Source organism: Cebus imitator, unplaced genomic scaffold (genome assembly GCF_001604975.1).
Source record: "Cebus imitator isolate Cc_AM_T3 unplaced genomic scaffold, Cebus_imitator-1.0 Scaffold108, whole genome shotgun sequence".
Taxonomy (NCBI): domain Eukaryota; kingdom Metazoa; phylum Chordata; class Mammalia; order Primates; family Cebidae; genus Cebus; species Cebus imitator.
The window spans coordinates 5377931-5388996 of record NW_016107423.1 but is presented as its reverse complement, the minus strand read 5'-3'; positions in this window follow the sequence as shown (position 1 = coordinate 5388996).

The window sequence follows — 11066 nt, the reverse complement described above, 5'->3', positions numbered from 1 at the left end:
AAAAAAAAAAAAAAAAAAAAAAAAAAAAAATACAAACTAGATTTTAAAACTAAAACTCAAGAAAACCGATATTTCTTTTAACATTTTGAAACTAAAATACTGAAGTCTGGAGAAACTTAGGGCATACTAAAGTCCTTTTTCTATTAGGTAAAATCATAAAAATATGTAAAGTCAACTACATACACTAAAATGTTCTAGGCGACCAATTTAAAAAACGAAATGGAATGAGCAATTTCAAAACTTAGTAAAGATATAGGGAAAATAAAGAAAATTTAATGGAGCAAATAGATGTTAGGAAAGGAGAAAAAGAAAGGAAAATACAATATGAACAAGAAAATGAAATAAGGTTATTGATTATAAATTGAAATAAGGTCAATAAAGCAAAACCAAATATCACATGATATAATTAATAAAGTACTAAATCCATTTATTAATAGGAATATCCTCTCACAGGATATTTAAAAAAATCTAATTATAGAAAATAATTCTAAAACCTGAGGATACTATAGTCAGCTAGTATTCCTTGCTTGTGAGGTGATGCAAATTTTATTTTCTGAGGACTATTAATTTTTGTTAATCCTGTCTAATAATTGCTCACTTGCTTTTATAACTAGACATGGCGGTACACTCTAGTAACTCTATAGACCTTCTGGGTTTTTGGCACATCCCTAGCCATCCACATTCAGAAGCAGCATTCCTGTATCATACTGATAATCAGGATAACTACAGTCCACATCCTAATGCGTTTTGATCTCTTCTTCCATGATACAGGAAGTAGAATCATTACAGCTCTGCATCTTAGAAATGACTCCCAGAATCACATTACAAAATCAGCCTGCTAAGAGAGCTGCTACAACTTCTGTGGACACAGTTAGTTTCCAAAAAAATTTACTGGCTTTTCCCTTCCAAATTCTCACAAACCTCTGAGTCATAGGCTACTATCTGTCCACATTTATGGAAACTGAGTATTATTTGAAATGCCAAACATTAGAATGAACTAAATAAATTCACTTCCAGTTTCTGGTCAGGCTTGTAAGAAGCTTGAATGTCTCCACTCCATTCTTTCAACAAGTAAAAAGATGAACAAACTGAAAAACGACTTTTCTTAGATACACAAGACAACTGAGGTCACAGAACAAACTGCTTCCCTCCAATTGGAGAAACCAACAGACTTAATACAGAGAATCACAGCTTGCCAGAACAGAAACCCACAAGATGAAACCTTCATGGGAAATTATGCCAGGGTAGGAACATCTGAATTGTTACTGACAAATTGTTAAAGGCTCCGTGTAGGCAAGTCTGAGAGTTAAAAAAAAAAACTCCAGGAGATCCAATGAGAGGGAGGCCCCACATTTTTGTGATTTTCTACCTCCAGGAGCTTCACTTGGTTCTCACAGCAAATATTGGAGAAAACTTCCCTCATGCTTCTGGCCAGAGGAAGGTAAATAAACCATTTTGAAATATCCCAGAATATTCTGCTACTCTTAATGAAACCCTCAGGAGAAACTAGTTAACCAGAGCCTAACCTGCTAGGATTTTATCAGAGCCTGACTGACCTGGGCATAAGGAAATACCCAACTCCAGTCCATTTTAGCCATTCTGTCCTACTTAAGGGGGAAGGGGGCCAGTGAGAGGCACATGTGAACTTCATATTCCAAAGGCACATGCTCTCTGAATGACAGAGACATAATCATAGAGCCATAGAATGCTTCCTGCCCACCACCCCCTAAACACCTCACTGCCACATTACTAAAGACATATGCACAGCAGTTACTTTTACCCAGTATACCAGGTCCTGCTATGAAGAAAAAAAATTACAAGACATACTAAAAGGCAAAAACCACAACAAGAAGAAACAGAAAAAGCATCAGAACTCAGATATGGCGGAAACTATCAAATGGAGAATTTGAAACAACTATTACTAATGTGCAAAGAGCTCTAATGGATAAAGTAGACCACATGCAAGAAAAGACGGGTAATGCATGCAGAGATAAATTCCAATAATAAACAAAAAAACGCTAGAAATAACAAATACTGTAAAAGAAATGAAGAGTGCTTTTGATGGGCTTATTAGTAGACTAGTCATTGTTGAGAACCTCTGAGCTTGAGGGTAAATCAATAGAAATCTTAAAACTGAAAAGAAAATAAATATTTTTTAAATATAGGAAAAAAACAACAGACAATACAAGAACAGTAGGCTAACTAAAAAAGGTATAACATATGTGTAATGGGAATACCAGAGGGAGAATAGAGAAAGAGACCAAATAAATATTTGAAGCGATAATGACTGGAAATTTCTGCTAAATTAAGGTAAGACATCAAACCACAGATCCAGGAAGCTGAGAGAACACCAAGCAGAATAAATGACCTCCACCCCCATAAAAAAAATACACTTAGGAATATTATTTTCACACTACTGAAAATCAAAGATAAAGAAAAAAACCTTGAAAGAATCCAGAGGAAAAAATATGTATCTTTCCTAGCAAGGAACAAGAAATTTTATCTGACTTCTCCCTTAGTACCCATGCAAGCAAGAAGAGAGTACAGTGACATGTTTACAGTGTTGAGAGAAATAGAACACCAAACTAGAATTCTGTACCCTGTAAAAATGTCCGTCAAAAGTGAAACATAAATAAAAACTTTCTCAAACAAAAAGTTGTGGAAATTTGCTGCCAGTAGACCTGCCCTGCAAGAAATGCTAAAAGAAGTCCCTCAGAGAGAAGGAAAATAACATAGGTCAGAAACTTGAGCCTACATAAAGAAAGGAAGAGCATTTGAGAAAAAAATATAAATGAAGATAAAATTAAAATTTCTCTCTTTTCTTACTCAATTGGTCTAACAGATAACAATTTGTTCAAAATAACAACAGCAACAATATATTTAGTTATATATGCTGTTAGGGCTCAGCAGCTGATACCCCTAAATATGGCACATTAACAGGCTAAACTGAAGAATAAGCCTCAAGATCTCTTTGACCTTCTCCCTAGTACTGTCTCTCAAAACCTTTATATGCCTAAGGTCCAGACCAACCCAAACAAAATTGTTTTTTCTTCACCTCCCTGTAATACCAAAAATGTAACCACATCTGAATAGACCCTTTACAAGTTAATCTCTGTTCCTGGATCCATTCATTCTCTCTCTTATGCCTTTATTGTCCTTCAACAGACAATATTGTCCCTCAACAGACAGTTCTCCCTCCTCCCATAATTGTTTCGCCAGGATGCTGTATAAGCTTCTTTCATCTTGTTGAGGGGTAAGTAATCACTCTGTGATTTTCCCCATGTATACATGTTAAATAAACGTATATGCCTTTTCTCCAATTTATCTGCCTTTTGTGAGTATATTTCTCAGAAGGCTAAGGGGAAAGCTCTCCCTTGACTCCTACAACCATTATGTGCAACATATGCTTTCATATGCTTACATGTAAGCAAAACTAATAACAACAATAACATGAAAAAAGACAGGGAGGAATTAGAATTATTTTGTTATTATTTGGTACTTTCACTACCTGTGAGAATGTGAGTACCACTATTATAAGGTATAACACTCATATGCTCATAGTATAGTGTTATTTGAAAGTAGAATTGGATTAGTTAGAAATTTATATTGCAAAATCTAGAATAATCAATCTATATATACATATATATATATATATATATATATATATATATATATATTGAGACAGAATTTCACTCTTGTTGCCCAGGCTGGAGTGCAATGGAGTGATCTTGGCTCACCATAACCTCAGCATCCCAGGTTCAAGCAATTCTCTTGCCTACGCTTCCCAAGTAGCTGGGATTACAGCCATGCACCACCAAGCCCGGCTTATATTGTATTTTTAGTAGATACAGGGTTTCTCCATGTTGGTCAGGCTGGTCTCAAGCTCCCAACCTCAGGTGATCCACCTGCCACGGCCTTCCAAAGTGCCGGGATTACAGGCGCAAGCCACCGTGCCTGGCCAAAAATATTTTTTTAAAGTAGTAAAACTCATATACTAAAAAAGGAGAAAAAAAGAAGAAAGAATATGAAATAATTAAAACTTTAAAATGCAGAAAAAGAATGGAAAGCAAAATAGGAAGAAAGGACAAGAGCAATAAATAGAAAACAGTAACAGATATAGTAGATATTAATCTAACTATATCAGTAATCACTTTAAATGTCATTGTTCTAAATGTACCTTTTAAAAGACAGAGATTGTCAGAGTAGATCAAAAAAGAAGACCCAATTATTTGTTGCCTACAAGAAACCACCTTAAATATAAATGTAAACATAGATAGAAAGTAAATGGATGGGAAAAGATATACCATGCAAACACCAATCAAAAGAAGGCAGGAGTACTTTTGATAATTTTGGATAGAACTGCAGAGCAAGGAAAGTTATCAGGGTTAAAGAGGTGCACTGCATAATGTAAAGGTGGCAGTTCTCCAAGAAGATATAACAATCTTTAATATGTGTGCATCTAACAATAAAGTATCAAAATAAAGTAGTCGAAAATTGATAGAGCTGCAAAGGAAAATTAATAAATTTATTATAGTTCAGACTTCAACATTTATTTTAGAAATAGACAGATCCAGCAGGCAGAAAATCAGTAAGGGCATAGTTGAATTCAACACCACCATCAATCAACTGGATAAAAATGGACTTTCACAGACTACTTGAGGCAATAGAGAATATATACTCTTCTCAAGCTCACATGAACTATTCACCAAGATAGACCAAATTCTGGTCCATAAAACAAACCTTAGCAAACATAAAATAATATAAATACTACAATGTCTGCTCTCAGACCATAATGGAATTAAACTACAAATCAATAACAGAAAGATAGCTGAAAAGTCCCAGAATATGTGTAGATTAAAGAACACACTTCTAAACAACACATAAGTGAAAAAAGAAATTTCAAAACAAATTTTTAAAATATATGGCACCAGATGAAGAAACCACTTATTAAAATTTGTGGGATGCTGCGAAAGCAGAGCTTAAAGAGAAATGTGTATCAGTGAATGCATATATTAGAAAAGAAGAAAAAATCTAAAAGCAGTCATCTAAGCTTCCAACCTAGGAAACTAGAAAAATTAAACTAAAACTGTGTGCACAAGAAACTAAATAACAAAAATTAGAGTAGAAATCAATAAGATTTCGAAAAAGAAATCAATAGAAAAAAACAAATCTGAAGCTGGTTCTTTAAAATGATCAATAAAATCATATAAGTTCTAGCTACCATAACAAATTTTTTTAAAAAAAGGATACATTACTAATATCCTAAATGAAAGAAAGGACATTTCCACATATTTTATTAACATTAAAAAGGATGATCAAGAAATACTATAGATCTTTACCTGCCATAGCTAAATTGTGCAGAAGTGGAGGCTCAGGTGCATTCAGTGTTTGGCTTCATCCATAACCCACCACCATGGTAGAGGAAGGCATTGCTGCTAAAGGTATAATGGACATTCATACTGCTTTACAAAAAGTGCTGAAGACTGTCTTCATCTACAGGAGCCAAGAACATGAAATTCACAAAGCTGCCAAAGCCTTAGTCAAGCATCAAGCCTCTCTTTGTGTGCTTGCATCCAACTGCAATGAGCCTATGTGTGTAAAGTTGGTGGATGTCCTTTCTGCTGAACACCAAATCGACCTAATTAAGGCTGATGACAAGAAACTAAGAACATGGGTTGTCCTCTGCAAAGCTGGCAGAGAGAAAACCTGGTAAAATGATTGGTTGCAGTTGTGTAGTATTTAAGGACTATGGCAAAGAAGCTCAGGCCAAGGATGATATTGAAAAGTACTTCAGATCCAAGAAATGGACAAAGAAAGCTTTGGCTCACAGTTAACAAAAAGACTATAAACAATTCTATGCCCACAAAATGTATAACTTAACCAAATTCAGCAATTCCTTGAAAGACACAATCTTACAAAACTTACACAAAAAGAAATAGATAATCTGAATAGGCCTATATCTATTAAAGAAATTAAAACAGTAATTAATAACCTTTCTAAACAGAAACTAGGAGGACTAGATGGGCTCACTGCTAAAATCTACCAAATATTTAAGGAAAATACAATCTCTTTTCAGAAGATAGAAGCAGAGGAATTTCTTCCTAACTTATTCTATGTGATCAGCATTATCTTATTGCCAAAACCAAAGACATTACAAGAAAAGAAAACTATAGGCCAATATCTCACATGAACTTAGGTGCAAAAGTCCTTAGCAGAATTTTAGCAAATAGTATCCAACAACGTGCACAAAGAATTACATACTATAACCAAGTGGAATTTATCCCAGGTATGCAGGGCTGGCTCAACAATCAAAAATAAATTAATGTAATCCTCACTTCACAAGCTGAAGAATAAAAATCACATACCTGTATCAATAGATGCAAAAAAAATAAATAAAGCATTTGAAAAAACCCAGCATCCATTCATGATACAAATTTTCAGTAAACTAGATATAGAGGGGAACTTTCTTGACTTGATAAAGAACATCTACAAAATTGTACAGCTAATATGATGCTTAACGGTGAGAAACTAAAATCTTTCCCACAAAAGATTATGAACAAGTCAAAAATGTACCTTCTCATCACTGCTACTGAACATTATATTGTAAGTCCTAGCTAATGCAATAAAACATAAAAAAGAAATAAAAAGTATACAGATGGAAAAGGAAGAAAAAAACTGTCTTTGTTCATAAATGATTTAATGATCTATGTAGAAAGTCTGAATGAATCAATGTAAATCTCCTGGAACCAATAAATTATAACAAACTTACAGGATACAAAATTAATATACAAGAATCAGTTGTTTTTATACATACCAGCAATGAGCAAGTGGAATTTGAAATTAAAAACACAACACCATTTACATTAGCATCCCAAAAATGAAATATATATGCATAAATGAAACAAAATATGTATAAGATAGATGTGAGGAAAATTACAAAACTGATGGAAAAAAATCAAAGGAATAAAGGGAGAAATATTCCATGTTCATGGATAGGAAGATTCACGATTGGCAAGATATCAGTTAATCCCAATCAAAATATCAGTAGTTATTTTGTGGATATTCTAAATGATTCTACATGATTCTAGAGTTTACAAGGAAAGGCAAAGACCCAAATAGCTAACACATTATTGAAGGAGAAGAACAAAGTTGAAAGTCTGACACTACCCAACTTCAAAATTCATTATAAAGTGACAGTAATCAAAATGGTGTGGTAATGGCAGAAGAAGAGACAAATAAATCAATGGAACAGAATCAACAGCCCAGAAATAGACTCTCATAAATACAGTCAACTGATCTTTCACAAAAGAGCAAAGAATATAGAATTCAAGAAAGGTCATCTTTTCCACAAATGATGCTGAAACAGATGGACAACAACATGCAAAAAAAATAAATTTAAAAAAATGGCATAGATATTACATCCTTCACAAAATTAACTCAAAATCAATTATAGATCTAAGTGTAAATTACAAAAATGTGAATTACAAAACTATAAAACTTCTAGAAAATAATAGGAGAAGCCTATATGACCTTGGGTCTATATACAAACACCAAAGGCATGATGTATGCAAGAAAGAATTGATAAACTGTACTTCCTTAAAATTAATTTTCTGCTTTGTAAAAGATAATGTCAAGAGAATGAGAAGACAAGCCACAGACTGGGAGAAAATACTTGCAAAATATGCATCTGATAAAGGGATGTTATCAAAAATACACAAAGAACTTTTAAAGCTTAACAATTAGAAAACAAACCTGAATTTAAAATTGGCCAAAGATTTTGACAGACTCACCAAAAAAACATACACAGATGGCAAATCAGCATATGAAAAGATGCTCCATATCATAAGGGAAATGCAAATTAAAACAACTATGGGATATCAATTCACACCTATTAGAATAACCAAAATCCAGAAGACTGACATCACCAAAATGCTGACAAGAATGTGGATCAGCAGGAAATCTCCTCCATTGCTGATGGGAATGCAAAATGATACAGCCACTTTGAAAGATAGTTTAGTGTTTTCTTTCTTTCTTTCTTTCTTTTTTTTTTTTTTTTTGAGATGGAGTCATGCTCTGTCTCCCAGGTTGGAGTGCAGTGGTGTGATCTTGGCTCACTGCAACCTCTGCCTCCCAGGTGCAAGCAATTCTCTGGCCTCAGTTTTTGAAGTAGCTGGGACTATAGGTGCATGTCACCACACCTGGCTAATTTTTTGTATTTTAGTAGATACAGGATTTCACCATGTTGCCCAGTCTGGTCTCAAACTTTTGAGCTCTGGCAATCCACCCAACTTGGCTTCCCAAAGTGCTAGGATTACAGGGGTAAGCCACCACACCTAGCTGCTGTTTTATTATAAAACTAAACATACACTTAATTATGCAAAACAGCAATTGAACCCTGCGATGTTTATCCAAAAAAGTTAAACAGTTTTCCCCAAACAAAAACCAGAACATGGGTGTTTACAGTAGCATTATTCATAACTGCCAAACTTATAAGCAACCAAGATGTCTTTAATAGGTGAATGGATAAACTGTGGTACGTCTAGACAATGAAATAGTGCTATATACTAAAAAGAAATGAGCTATCAAGCCATGAAAAAAACATGGAAGAATCTTAAATGCACATTACTAAGTGAAAGAAGTCAATGTGAAAAAGCTATATATTGTGTGATTCTAAATATATAACATTGTGGAAAAGGCAAAAATATGAAAACAGTGAAAAACCAGTGGTAGCCAGGGATTAGGAGAGAAGGAAAGATGAATAGGCAGAGCACAGAGGAGTTTTAGGGCAATGAAACTACTCTATACGATACTATAATGTTAGATACATGTCATTATACATTTACCCAAATCCATAGAAAGTACAATACTAAGAATGAACCCTAATGTAAAGCTATGCACTGTGGATGATGATACGTCGATATAGGTTCATCAGTTGTAATAAACATACCACTCTGTTTATGTTTATTTGAGGAGTGATGATGATGGGGAAGGCTATGCATGTGTGGGGGAAAGGAGTACATGGAAAACCTTTGCACCTTACTCTTAGTTTTGCTGTGACCCTAAAATCATTCTTTAAAAACAGTCCTTTTAGGCCGGGCATGGTGGCTCATGCCTGTAATCCCAGCACTTTGGGAGGCTGAGGTGGGCAAATCACAAGGTCAGGAGTTCAAGACCAGCCTGGCCAATATGGTAAAAACTCGTCTCTACTAAAAATACAAAAAAAAATCAGTCAGTCGTGGTGGTGAGTGCCTGTAATCCCAGCTACTTGGGAGGCTGAGGCAGGAGAATCGCTTGAACCCAGGAAGTGGAGGTTACAGTAAGCTGAGATTGTGCCATTGCATACCAGTCTGGACAATAGAGCAAGACTCCACCTTAAAAACAAACAAACAAACAACAGTCCTTTTAGAAAGTCTATTAAAAATAAAATCAATAAATCTAATAAAGAGAAGTAAGTATACTTAGTTTTTAAGGAGCTATAGCTACCACTTATAGCCTTTACTCAGTATTCAAATATTCTTCATAGAAAACAGTCAAGTAAGTTGTGGAAATCTGAATAACTTCACTAAAGAATGCATTCTGTAGTCTCATGTATGTTAAAGTCAAATGTCTTATTGATTAACACAGTTAATAAATTTGGCAACTCTTTTTGTCTACTCTGTTCATACCAGGTGATGACAAATTTGATTTTAAATGTATTTAGTGAGCCACTTTAGATTCTAAAGAGATAGAGTTAACAAACTTTAAGAAAAGTTGATATAAAAAGCAATGCATTCCTATATGTTTTATGTCTGGGAAACTTCTAAACATATACATGGTTTAAGTGGTTGTTTTAAAAATAATATTTGAGTTCATTAGTCACATTAACAATTATAACTGAAATGTTACATAGAAATATCAGGTCTTTCAATAACCATAACTAATCAAATATATGTTATTTCCTTCTGTAAAAATAAGCACAAATGCAAATACACAAAATACAAAAAAGTGGACAAAAATATTAGTTTTTCTCTAACAGAGTCTTAAGGAAATTCTTTTAATCACTTTTTTTATCCTCAAATTTTTCCCTAAAATTCTAATGAATTATGGTCAAAGAAGTAAAAAACAATCCTGATATACGATTCAATAGAATAGGTCATCCTATTTCTTAAGTCTCCTGTGTAAAAATCAAAATCTTGCTACAATTTATTTATCCAGACTTGTAAAAATTATGTATTTCTCCCACTGCAGGAATAAATATCAGCTGGGTCTTCCTCCATGTGTGTTCACTTTAGATCAGTGACTTAGTTCCAAATCACTTTTATTCTCTCAGAGTAAGCACAATTATCAAATGCTATGTAATCTGCTAAATATTCTATAAAAGGTCAGGCAGCACTGATGTGTAGAGCCAAGTTCTACAAAAAAAGAAAAGAAAATGGAGAGAGAATTTGTCCTCTCTCTCAACTTGGAAACACTAGATACTGTCTATTCTAGGAGCCATGCCCAGTAACTTGCAACTTGAAAATTACTTGCAACAACAGAATAATAGTAGACAGAGAAAACACATTTCTGTAGCTCAGAATTCACTTATTAACATCTACCTTTTGACTCCTCTATTGCTGGGAAGTGGGAGCAATGTATAAATATGTATTCATACATGAAGCTGAGCTATCATGTTCAATTACACTTTTAACAGTAAGTGGATGATTTCTATATGCAGCAAATAAAGAGGAGGTGAGTAATTCGTATCAGTACAGTTTATCTAAATTCATTGCTTTCATCTATGTAAATACAACCTTCTAGATGGAGTTCTGAAGCACATCAGGACCCTCTTTTCATCCAGAGCTAAGGCTGTGAGTACCAGTAAAATGTACCTTCAATGACCGTAAACTACTCAGCAAATTATTGTAATCTCAGGCTCTTCTCTACACTTGGTATTTTTTTACCCCTGTTTCCTTCCTATTCCTTCTTACCTAGATTTTTCATTTGGAGTGATGACTTAGTTGGTTATCTACCTGCCTTGGAATTGACTCCTGCCCCCTAGATTCAGCTTCTTTTTTTTTCTTTTCTTTCCTTTTTTTTTTTTTTTT